Here is an 11,639-nt window from a genome sequence, read left to right on the forward strand (position 1 = left end):
TTTCTCCCCTTCTCTGTAGCTTAATGCAGATAGGAACCTGGACCCTCCCAAGAGCTCGGAACTGCAAATCCTTTCAAGGTAAGCGTGAGGTTGACCACAGCAGAGCCTCTCTGGACTTCTCAATGGAGAGCTCCCAGATGTACAGTCAATTTGGCAGCCTCCTCAGTGTTCTCCTTTGCTCAAAGAAGAACTGAGGTATTTACAGATCAGATTTAACTAATTGAAATGCCTCAGAAGGACTAAAACTTCAAATAATTGGAGGGAGTGGAACACCCATCCTCCCAGTCTTACGAAAGATCCTCCGAGAAGTTCCTGATCTAAGTATGCACCAGCTCACTCCATGTTTACGTCAGTTTCTCCTCCAAAGAAGATATGCAGATGGCATCCAAACCCACGAAGAGATGCTTGCCATCTTGAGGGAGATGCAAATCAAAACCACAATGAGTTACCACTGCATACCCACCAGGATGGCTGGAATCAAAATGTCAGATAACAAGGCCAGGACGTGGAGGAATCAGAGCCCTCCTGCTGTTGAGGCTGTAGAATAGCGCAGCCACTTTGGAAAACAGCCCGGCAGTTCCTCAAATGATTAAACACATGGTTACCATATAACCCAGCAATTTCATTCTTCAGTAAATACCCAACAAAAGTGAAAACACAGACATTTGTACATGATTGTTTATAGCAGCATTATTTGTAATAACCAAAATGTGGGAACAACTCAAATGTCTATCAATGGATAAATGGATAAACAAAATCTGGTATAGTCATACAACGAAATGTACAGAATATTATTCAGCCACAAAAAGGAAAGACATACTGATATATACTACAATGTAGATGAACCTTGAAAACATTATGCTGAGTGAAAGAAGCCAGTCACAAAAGACCACATACTCTATGATTTCATTCATATGAAAGTCCAGAATAGGGAGGTCTCTAGAGATGGAAACTAGACCAGTGGTTGCCTAAACTAGGGGGGGGGGGGGGGCAGGAAACAGGAGACAGTGATGACAGCTAAAGGATATGGAATTTTTTTTTTGAGGTGATGAAAATGTTCTAAAATTGACTCTGGTGATGCTTGCACATATCTGTGAATATACTAAAAACCATTGACTTGCTCACTTTAAATGGGTTAAAAGGGTAAATTGTACAGTATGTGAAGTATATCTCAATAAGGCTGTTTTTTTAAAAAAAAAACTGTCTACAGAGTTATGTTGTTTGGAAAATGAGAACTGCAGTATCTGATGTCCTTTGGGTTTCTTTCTTCACTTGTGAGGGCGTGTTCCCTTGTGTGTTTGTTGGTCTTCACTTATCAGCTCATATTTGGTTTATCTTTATCCCTTGAACTCCTAGGCCCTTATGTGGGGCATGCTCTCCTCCAGAGATGATTCACATTTGCTTCAGCCAATAGCCCAAGGACACCACTGATCTGGGACCGATTTGGCTCCCTTCAGGATCTCCAGCTTCACCTGGAGCCTCAGGTTCATCCCCTCAACTGTAAGCAGACTCAGGAGTCGGTCTCCTTGTCTCGGTGCTGATTTAGCATGTAAGGCAGCCTCACTCCACGTGTCTGCTCGCAACGCACCTCCCAAGTTTCAGCTCACAGCTTTGTTTGCTTGGGTTGGATTTATGGGCTTGAAGATTTCCCTTATCTCCTGAGCCCAGAAGTGCCAGAAAACTCAAGTCTTCTGCAGGATCTAATAAGAAGAATCTTTGCAGAATGTAGATGATAATACCGCCCCAAATAGAAGTCTCTCATGCAGTTTTTTTGTTTGTTTGTTTTCGACATCAGTGTCAACAAGAAATGTGTTTCATTGAATATGACTAATTTGGCCTATTATACTTCCCTTTTCTAGCACTTATGGGAATATCAGGAATTCTAGATTGATCTTTCTCTCAAAGGAAAGCATTAAGGCATTTAATTAATGGAATACTATATGACATACAGAGCCAATATAAAGTACGTGTATCCAAACCAAGGTACTCACCAGAGCTATCTGGGGAACTTTTAAAAAATATGAATACTAGGGTTCCACTCATGGCAAGTCTGTTTCAATCAGTTCAGGTCTTTCTGTCAGTTCACCAACTCCATCTGCTTTCCTAGCTCTATATCCATCATCCAAACCAAAGATGGAATTATCTTCATTCTTCATTCTAGTAGAAACCACTTATTTAAAAAATTACCATGAGAAGGGCACTGGACCAAGCACTTTGTCTGGATTATCTTGTATATTTATCACCACAGCCTTCCAAGGGATGTATCAACATTATTCTCCCTTTACAGATAACGAAAGTGACACTCAAAGAGGTTACTTAACTTGGTAAATGTATTAGCAGGGGTAAAACCTAGGCTGCTGTCACAGGGAGCCAGTAATAATTCAGTGGCTTATTTCTCACATTACAGTCTGGAGTCAGCAGAGCAGGTTGGCAGGCAACTTGGCTCCATGTGGTCATTCAGAAACCCAGTTCCTTCCAATCTGTTTCTTCACCCCATCCTAGTGCATTGCCCTCATCTGCATGCTCAAAACTGACCTGTGGGAAAGAGAGAAAGAGCCTGGAGAAGGGAAGACTACAACCGGAAAGCCTCAGAAGGGACACACATATGTTCTTCGATTCCACTAGGGAGAACTGAGTCACAGGGCCACACATAACCGCGAGGGATCCTGGGAAACGGGGTGAGGCTACGCAGCCATGTGCCCGACTACAGTTCCATCAGTATGGAAAAGGTGGAGAATGGATTTTCATGGACAGTCTCCGACGCATTTAAGATTAAGAAACTGTCCCTTTCGTCTAACACACTTTCATCTCTCATTTGGGCTGATTACTTGCTGTTCCTGATTCTACTCTAAATCTGTGTAAGTTGGCCCTCCGTCTCCACGGGTTCCACATCCACAGATCCAACCAATTGTGCATCAAAAGGCCTACGATGGTTGTGTCTGCACTGATCATGTACAGACTTTTTTTCTTGTCACTATTCCCTAAACAATACAGTATAAGAACTATTTACATAGCATTTATGCTGTATTGGGTATTATAAGTAATCTAGAGATAACTTAAAGTAAATGGGAGGATGTGCGTAGGTTATATGCGATACTACGTCACTTGACCATCTGTGGATTTTGGTATCCGCAGGGGGTCCTGGACCCAAACCCCCGTGGATACTGAGGGAGAACTGTACTGCCTTCCACACACAGCAGAGTAATTCATTATAAATATAAGCCAGATTGTGTCATTCCTCTGGCAAAATCCCTTATGGTTTCTCTTCTGATCTAGAATAAAAGCCAAAGTCTTCACCATTGCCAACAAGGCCAACCAGATGTTGCCTTTGCTCTCTGCTCAGGCTTTCTTCCTCCCTCCTTCCCATTGCTCACTCTACTCTAGAAGCAGTGGTCACTCTGCTCTTTCCTAAGCAGGTCAAGCAAGCTATCACCTCTGAGCCTTTGCATTTGCTGTTAGAGGAAGCCAGCCAAGAGAAACCCAAGAGGAAGAATATTGCAGGCAGAGGGAAGGTCTAGAATAGTCAGGAGGAAAGTGAGACTGACACGTCCAAAGAACCAAAAGATGTCCAGTGTGGATACAGCAAGGGGAGAATAGTGGGGAAGGCAGGAGGTGACGACAATGGAGAGTTATACAGGGCCCCTGTCCTGTAGGGCTTCACAAGGCAGGGTAAGAACTCTGGATTTTATCCAAATACAGTGACAGGAAACCATGAAAGGTTCTTAAGCAGGAGAGGGATGTTATCCGATTTAAGTTGTAAAAGGATTGTTCAGGCTGATGTGTAGACAGTGGCCACAATCCTGGAGGCAGGAAGGTGCTCTGGGGTCTCTGGGGTTTGGGGGAAAGATTTCTCTACCAAAGCTTCTGCAAAGTCTAATGGTGTTAGTGTCATCGAGAGGATTCGGACTCCTAGTGACCCTGTGGACGGCAGAGCGGAACCCTGCTGGGTCTTTTCGCGCCATCTCCTCACCTTCCAGCACACTATCAGACAATGCTCCACTGCTCTTCATGGGGTTTTCATGGCTAATTTTTTGGAAGTGGGTGCCAGGTCCTTCTTCCTAGTCTGCCTTAGTCTGGAAGCTCTACTGAAACCTGTCCACCATGAGTGACCCTGCTGGTATTTGAAATCTCGGTGGCATAGCTTTCAGCACCAAAGTGACGTGTGGCTGCCACAGCATGACAACCAACAGATAGGTGGTGTGGTTCCCTGATTTGGGAAATGGACTCGGGCTACAGTGGTGAGAGTGCCGAATCTTAACCACTAGACCACCAGGGCTGGCTACTCATTCAATATACTAAGAATACAATCCAAACTCCATAGCCTGAAAAGCCACGTACAGTCTGGCCTCTCTAACTTCCTCTAGCACCACCATCCCTCATGCTTGTGCTTCTTGACCCACATGATCCTTCCGTCATTTCCTTAGCCCTACAATCTTTCCAGTCCAAGTATTTTTCACATGCTGTTCTCTTTTCTTGGAATCTTCTTCCCCATTTCGTCTACTGTCTTGCAACTTCTTCCATTCATTCTTTAAAGTTTCTGAGAAATCAGTAACAAATTATAAAAACAACTTTCTGAGATTCCTTCCGCTCTTGAAGAGATAAGAGATAGATTGACGCATTCAAAACAATGGAGCAAGGAATTACTGATCTAAGAAAGAAGCAAAATGAACAAGGCCAAGAACTATGTACCATGACGTTGATGTTTAAATTGCTAACAGACAAGTCCAGGGTGGTTACCAAATCTTTTCACAGATAAAGGCTGTGTAGAAATAACCAAAAATAAAAAACATGACTAAACACAATTAAGGCTATGCAAGACTGCCTTGAAGAAACACATGATATGAAATGGAAAAAGATGAAAATTATTAGAGCGATGACTACTGACATGCAATACAGACAAGGGGGATTTAATATAAAAATAATTGGTATTCCTAAACAAAAGAAGTAAATATTAAAGCAAAAAGCTCTGAAAGATTTAATAACAAAAAGAGAAGACAACTCACAAGAAAAATTTTCCCAGGAAAATCTGATAAAGAATATTTAACGCCTAGACATATCTTGAAATAAACTAAAAGCTTTAAGGACATCCACGTAGAAAAAGAAAATCTTCTACAAGTGTGAGGACCCAGTGGGAGGTAGAGAATTAGGCTAGCCTCAGACTTCTCTGCACATCCTTTAATGCCGGGACACACTGGAGCTCTGTTTGTAAAGTTCTTAGGGAAGAAAAGGGGAATTTTGCACCCAATCAATTGCACTTTAAGCGTAAAGGCAAGAAACAGACTTTCTCAAATAAACAACAGTTCACGAAATTCAGTGCTCATAAGCTCTTCGAAAAAGTCATCCAACAACAAAATCCAGCAAACCAACAGATAAGTGAAAATAAAGAATCTAGAAATGGACGTTCTATGATCAATAACTGGTGGGCCATTAAACTCATTCAGCGGTTTAAAGAAAAAGCAACACTGTGAGAATTGTGGTTCCAGGAGAGAGCAAATTTATGAATCTTGATAATGTAAAAATAATAATAAGTGTAACAGAAATACAGTCTTGAAGGGGTGAGGTAAGGATAGTGCCAAGTTTCTCATCTTCAGAGCAGGAAGTCTGTACATAGACTGTTTTTGGTGTCTATTTGCTTTGAAGTGAAAGAATCTTGAAATTTTAGAATTATCTTTTAGAAAATAAAATTACTTGACATGAAGAAATTCTTATTAGTCTGAGGTTTAGCAATTCTATCAATTTCATTTGCTTTTCTCCTGTTAAATTCAAGTAAAGGTAAATTTAAGACTTTTATTTTTGAAAAGTATTTATAATCGATCCTATTTTTATAGAATTATACATGTGTATATATGGATACATACAAATATGTTTATGGATACATGTATAGAGGGATGATGACTGAGATGATCAAATGTTAATGCCAAAATGTTAATGATGAGTATTTCTGGGTAGTTGATAGTGGGTGTTTTGCTTGTTTTTCACTTTCTTCTTTAACTTTTCTGTAGCACTTAATTTTTTGTGATAAGCCTAAATCAGTTTTACAAAACCAACACTTTTTAAATGGACCCCTGCCTTCTGAGCTATCGCAGGGTGGCTGGGGAGAGAAAAGTTGACCAGAAGGCCCCCTAATCACGGGTCTCAAAGACCAGAAACTTAGATGTCTCTATGCTCTCTCCCAATGAAGACACATACTGTAGCTGAGATACACGGACAAAATTAAACGTTTAAAATATAGCACATTTTCTCTTTTATTAAATTATACCTGGAGCCTCAAGATGTCCATGTCTCTTTCACACCCTGGGAAGCCCTGCACACATTAGTCAAAGTTAAGAAATGCTGATTTAACACCATGGGAAGGATGTGACCCAGAAGAGGAATCCTAGGGGCTCCCTCCTCCCTCCTAGATCATGTCCAGTGTAGAACTTTCTACCAGGCAAGTACTATGCAACTCTGATACGACCACTTACCGCTTCAAGCACTGACTACAAGGTGGCTAATTTCTACTCACTGTTTGTAGCTAGGACCGGTTCACCAATGCCCGGATCTCCGAGGTACGATGCTCTGAGCTGATCACTTGTTTAGATTTGGCTTGACTTTGATCTGTCTTCTGATTTGATCACTCAATTCCTAATCTTACTATTTGTCTTCAGCAAGAACTCACTGCTTTTCTTACAACTAGATTTCTGACTGGATTATCCACTTATTTTTGGCAACCTGAACTCCCATCCCACCTGCAAGTTTTAGTTCTCACCTCTACCCCAATTCACTGCTCCAATTCACTGCTTCTTAACCTCTGGCTGGCTGTAGTAGTAGGATATTGGACAAGACGGACCAAGAAAATAGTGCAAGCCACTTGCTCCTGAAAGCTTCTGTGGCCACGAAGGATGGATGAGAAGGATTTGGGAGAGCGATGAGAAACTCGGGCCGAATCAACATCCAGGACAATAAAATTGAGCTCCCCATGGGAAGACAGGCCTGGGCCTCAGTTCTCACTGCTCCTAAGGTGTGATAGAAATCGTCTTGAACTTGGCAGTACGAGACCTGGGTTCACATGCCAGCTCTGCACCAGCAGACCTGCCCTATAAGAAATCCTGAAGTGAGGCCTTCAAGCAAGATGGAAGGACAGTAAACAATAACTCTAGGCCTACAAAGAAACAAGGAGCACCAGTGAGGTAACTACATAAGCAAGTATAAAAGACAGTACAAATGTACCTTTGTTCATAACTTTTCTTCTGATTTAAAAGATAACTGCATGAAGCAATAATTATAAAACTGTTTATGGGCTTACAATGTATAAAGATGTGATTGTAGGACAATAACAGCATAAAGGAGGAAAGAGGGAAAGGAGAAACACTGGAGTAGAAAATAAGTAGAGAAAATAAAATAAATCCTAGCTGTGCCAGCTACTAGGCGTATAATCGAGCAATTTTTTTTACCCAACTTGAGTCTCAGTGTTCTCCAAACAGAGAGTATATTTATCTTATCCTTAAGTCAAATAATATTTATTTTACAAGGTTGTTGAGAGAATTAAGCGCAAACAGTGTTCTGCAAAATTTTTGTACAATGATTCACACGGGTACTCAATAAACGCCAGAACTACTTTTTCTGGATAATGGACATTTGGCAGTTTACTGTTTTCTCTACTTTTCTGTATCTCGAAAATTTTTTATAGTAAGAAAAAAATGTTTAATTCCAGCTTCCTTTCTTTTATGGTCCTTTCTTTGGTACTTTTTGATTTAACCTATACTTTTAGGAATGAGCATGGAGGAGGAAGAGGTTCCCTTGAAATGACAAAATGAGTTGTCCCCACAAAGATTTCCTTAGAAGATACAAATAGATGAAACAGGAATAAGGGAGTTCTCAATTCCATTCTGACAGAGGTCTGTCACACAATCTTGAAATGCAAAAATCCAGATTCACAAAGGCAATTCCTCACCTTTGTCCCCAGTCCTCTGGGATGGCCACAAATAATCCACACTGTCTGGTATTCACTTCCTTGTATAATCCCCTCCCTCGGACTGTGGGCTGGATCTAGGGAGTCATTTCTAATAAACAGAAATACAAAAATAGTGATGGGATGTCACTTCTGAGGTTAAGTTATAAACGGTTATGACTTCTGTCTTGCTGGTACTCTCTCTCTCTGGCTCTCCTCACTGGGCTTGCTCTGGGGAAGCAAGTGTCCATGTTGCGAGCTGCCCTGTGGAGGCGCCAGGAGCAAGGAACTGTGGGAAGCTTCTGGCCAGCAGCCATGTGTGTGAACTTGGAAATGCATCCATTTCCAGTTGGGCCTGGAGATGACTGCAGCTCTGCTGACACCTTGATGGCAGCCTCATGAGAAAGCCTAAACCGAGGACCCAGAAAAGCAGCACCGGATTCTTGACCCCCAGAAACTGTGGGACAATAAACGTCATTGTTTTAAGCTGCTGAATGTTGGAGTAATTTTATGTAGCAACACACAACTAATACACCTGTCTCTTGACAGAGGATTCCATGTAGAATGTCTATAAGTATAAAGGTCTTCTATGCATTCAAAACATGATAAGCCTTTCCAGAAATCAGCTTAGACCCAATTTTGGGGGGAACACTTCTTTTGCGCAAAGCATATTTCTAATGGCATACATACGAGTTACACTTTCCACCCAGACCATTCTTATAAATTTTAAAGTTAAAATTGATCAGTAGTTACCTTAAGATTCTCCTTGTCTATTCGTTTTTCCTGATCTGTGTTATTGTCCCAATTCTTCTACATGAAATTAATTTGTTAAAAACGAGGAGGAGGAGAACAAGTGGAAGGAGGAAGAAGAAAGAAACAACATTAGGAGAGGTCATCAGGTTTTCACTGGCCACAAAAATTTGCAAACTAGAGTTTTAAAAAGATTTTGCATGCCAAGAAGAATCACTGAGAAAAATAATTTCCTATATTGACGTCTACCTCTAGCTGAATCATGATGAGCCCTCCTGCATTTTCTGGAACAGTCTTGATTTCAAATATTCTGCTCCACTTTCTCCTAAATCAATTCGCACTTGCCAAATTACATGTCCTGATTTTCGTTTGGAAATTATGGATCTCTGTAATCCTGAATTGCTCTTGAAGTTGGCTTGTGTCATTGGTGGGCACAATACATCGCTTCACCTATTAATTGTGCACTGAGTCCCTTTGATAGCTTCAGCATTCTGCTATGACAGTCCAACAAAGGAGTGGAATCTTACAGAAGCTTATAGACTATCTGAGGAGACTGAACAAGCAATGAAGGAACAGAGCAATCAATTAAATGGCTTACAGATCCAAGAGATAATTCAGTAGTTCAGAAAAGGGAGGGATCCTTGGGAGCTAGAGAAATCTGTGGAGGCTTCGTGGAGAAGGAAGACTTGAGAGGGAACGAAGAAAGAGCTGACTTTCTTCTTGCTATTCAGAGTCAGGAGAAAGTCAATGTAAAGTCAAGCAAACAGGACTGAGTATAAGGTAGGCCTCTGAGGGTGGGAAGAAGCACAAAGTAGGACACAATGAAATGACAGAATGATTAAGAAAAGAGAACACATATTGAGGTGTATCTGAAAGGCAGGTTGAATATGAAGAAGGCTCCTAGCCTTGCGCTATGTATCTGCTCATTATAATGATATCAGTTACTCATTTCATGCCTACTACATGCCAAGCACCGTGTTAAACACTTTGCATATATCATCTCATTTACTTTTTACAAGTAAGATTCTTGTTCTATGCCCTTTACAGACAAGAACACTGAGGGGCTCAGGGAGTTAGATAGCTCATTTGAGGTCACGAGCTAATGTGGCAGAGCCAAGACTCAAGTCCAAGTCTGACTGACACCAAACCCAAGCTCCGCATCACGATACCATCCTGATGGCAAGTGCAGAGAACAGTCAAAAGAAACATGAACTCTGAAACTATCCTGTAAACTCTGCACAGGTGAGAGCTGGCATTCACCTGAGAGCTCTTCCACATGGTTAGTGAGGGCAGAACAATGCAGGGACACTGCAGACGCTGGGAGGCACATGCCCTCTCATTCTTGGCCACGCTACTATCCAGCCATGGGACTCTTGCAAAAATATCCTTAAACAACAGTGGGTTGTATTGATTTCAAACATCTGGTTTTGTAACTCTGGGCTACAGGTCCTAAAGCCTACTAAATAGGCCTTGTTCCCCTTGGATGTAGCAACAAATGCAAATATGTAGATTGCGTTTAAAAGTATGTGCCATCAGTGATTACTTAATACATGGCTGCTCACTTTGGGCCCAGGAAGCACAAAGCCTCAGGGCAAAAGGCAACTCTAACTTATTTTGCAAAGCAGATAAATGACAAAAGTCATGCGAATTCTCAAGAAGCTGGGAGGAGACTTTCCAAACACTTCTAGGAAGAGAAAATATCTCACTCTCTCCAGAGGCGCTTAGATATTTTCTTATTCCCAGGAAAACAAAATATTTTCCAAGGTTGTGTACTATACTTTAATGAATTGGACATATTTTCACATTAAATTATTGCTTGTTTTGGTTTCGCTTTGATTTTCCCTAACTGGCTTACTGAACTCAGCTTTACAAAAATCCTCTGAGCAATCGTCCCAAAATTGCAGTGTTGCCTTTAACCTGTTTCTACGACCAAATAAACCGCTTTCCTCCATACTTTAAATCAAAATCTCTTCTTATTGTTCTCACCCACCCTATTTATTTCTGGCATGTCATTCCTCATAAAAGCTCTTTCTTGTTATAGAAAATGAGAAACATAACCAGCTGGGACCTTTTACTGTAGAGTGATGGAATCTTCCAGAGGAAATGTGATTAGATTACAGCGAGGTCTTCTACATGTCAACATGCATATTATAAGAATCTGGAATGGGGCCTGAATTTTAGTCTATTCCAGAATTTGGGATTCCATTCCCTGCATTCTCCTATTCCAGAATTTGGAATCTCATTGGAATACTGAGGGAGACTATTGAGTCAGAAACTGAAGAGTTGGAGATTTTTCCTTCCTTGCAAGCTAACAAGCAAGCCTGTGGCATATGGTTTCATATACATGTAATGACAGCAGAACACCCACCCTTTGGATTAGAGACAGATTGTTTATCAATCACAACACAATCAATGTTGCATTGATTCCCAATCCTCACAGTGTGATGCAATGAGGACCAGATGTTACCTGGGCAGGCATTGGGATGCACCAAAAAGAGGAACCCTCAAATGAGGAAAAACTGATTGCTACAGGGCTGCTGGTGCCCTGCCATTCTCCTCTCCAGAGAAAGAGAAAAGACTTACCTTTCCTCTAGAATGTAAGCAGATCTCTCCAGGGAGAGGAGGAATTTCCTGTCCTGGAATGTGTCTGGGGAGAGAGACATTTCTAAGTGCTATTAGGTCTAGTTTCCAAGCTTCTGTTTGCTCTTCGAACTTACTTAAACATAGAGTCCAAAAAGTATAGAAATGCCATCAAGAATTGCCTTGCAACACACATAGGACTGGGGACAGAATGTAAATGCTGCCTCCAGAAAGCAATTTACTGGAAATGAAACCTCCCAGACCAGCCCACCGTCCACGCCTGGGGGCTCTGGATCCCAGGCTGCGCTTTCACATCCCGACGCTATCTCGGGGAGAAGCTGAATCCCCAAACCCGGTGGACAATCAACCGGAAACCAGA

General features: G+C 41.5%; 1 long non-coding RNA gene across 1 annotated transcript; it reads right to left on the bottom strand.

The window, feature by feature from the left end:
* Positions 1-1,004: 1,004 nt before the first annotated feature.
* Positions 1,005-11,639, bottom strand: LOC124227011 (uncharacterized). Its single transcript, XR_006885423.1, has 4 exons — positions 11,264-11,639; positions 8,684-8,740; positions 7,934-8,042; positions 1,005-2,535 (listed from the first exon to the last, which is right to left on the bottom strand). It is a non-coding gene; the product is annotated as an uncharacterized LOC124227011 (long non-coding RNA).

The sequence above is a fragment of the Equus quagga genome, chromosome 15, assembly GCF_021613505.1.
Source record: "Equus quagga isolate Etosha38 chromosome 15, UCLA_HA_Equagga_1.0, whole genome shotgun sequence".
NCBI classification, from domain to species: Eukaryota; Metazoa; Chordata; class Mammalia; order Perissodactyla; family Equidae; genus Equus; species Equus quagga.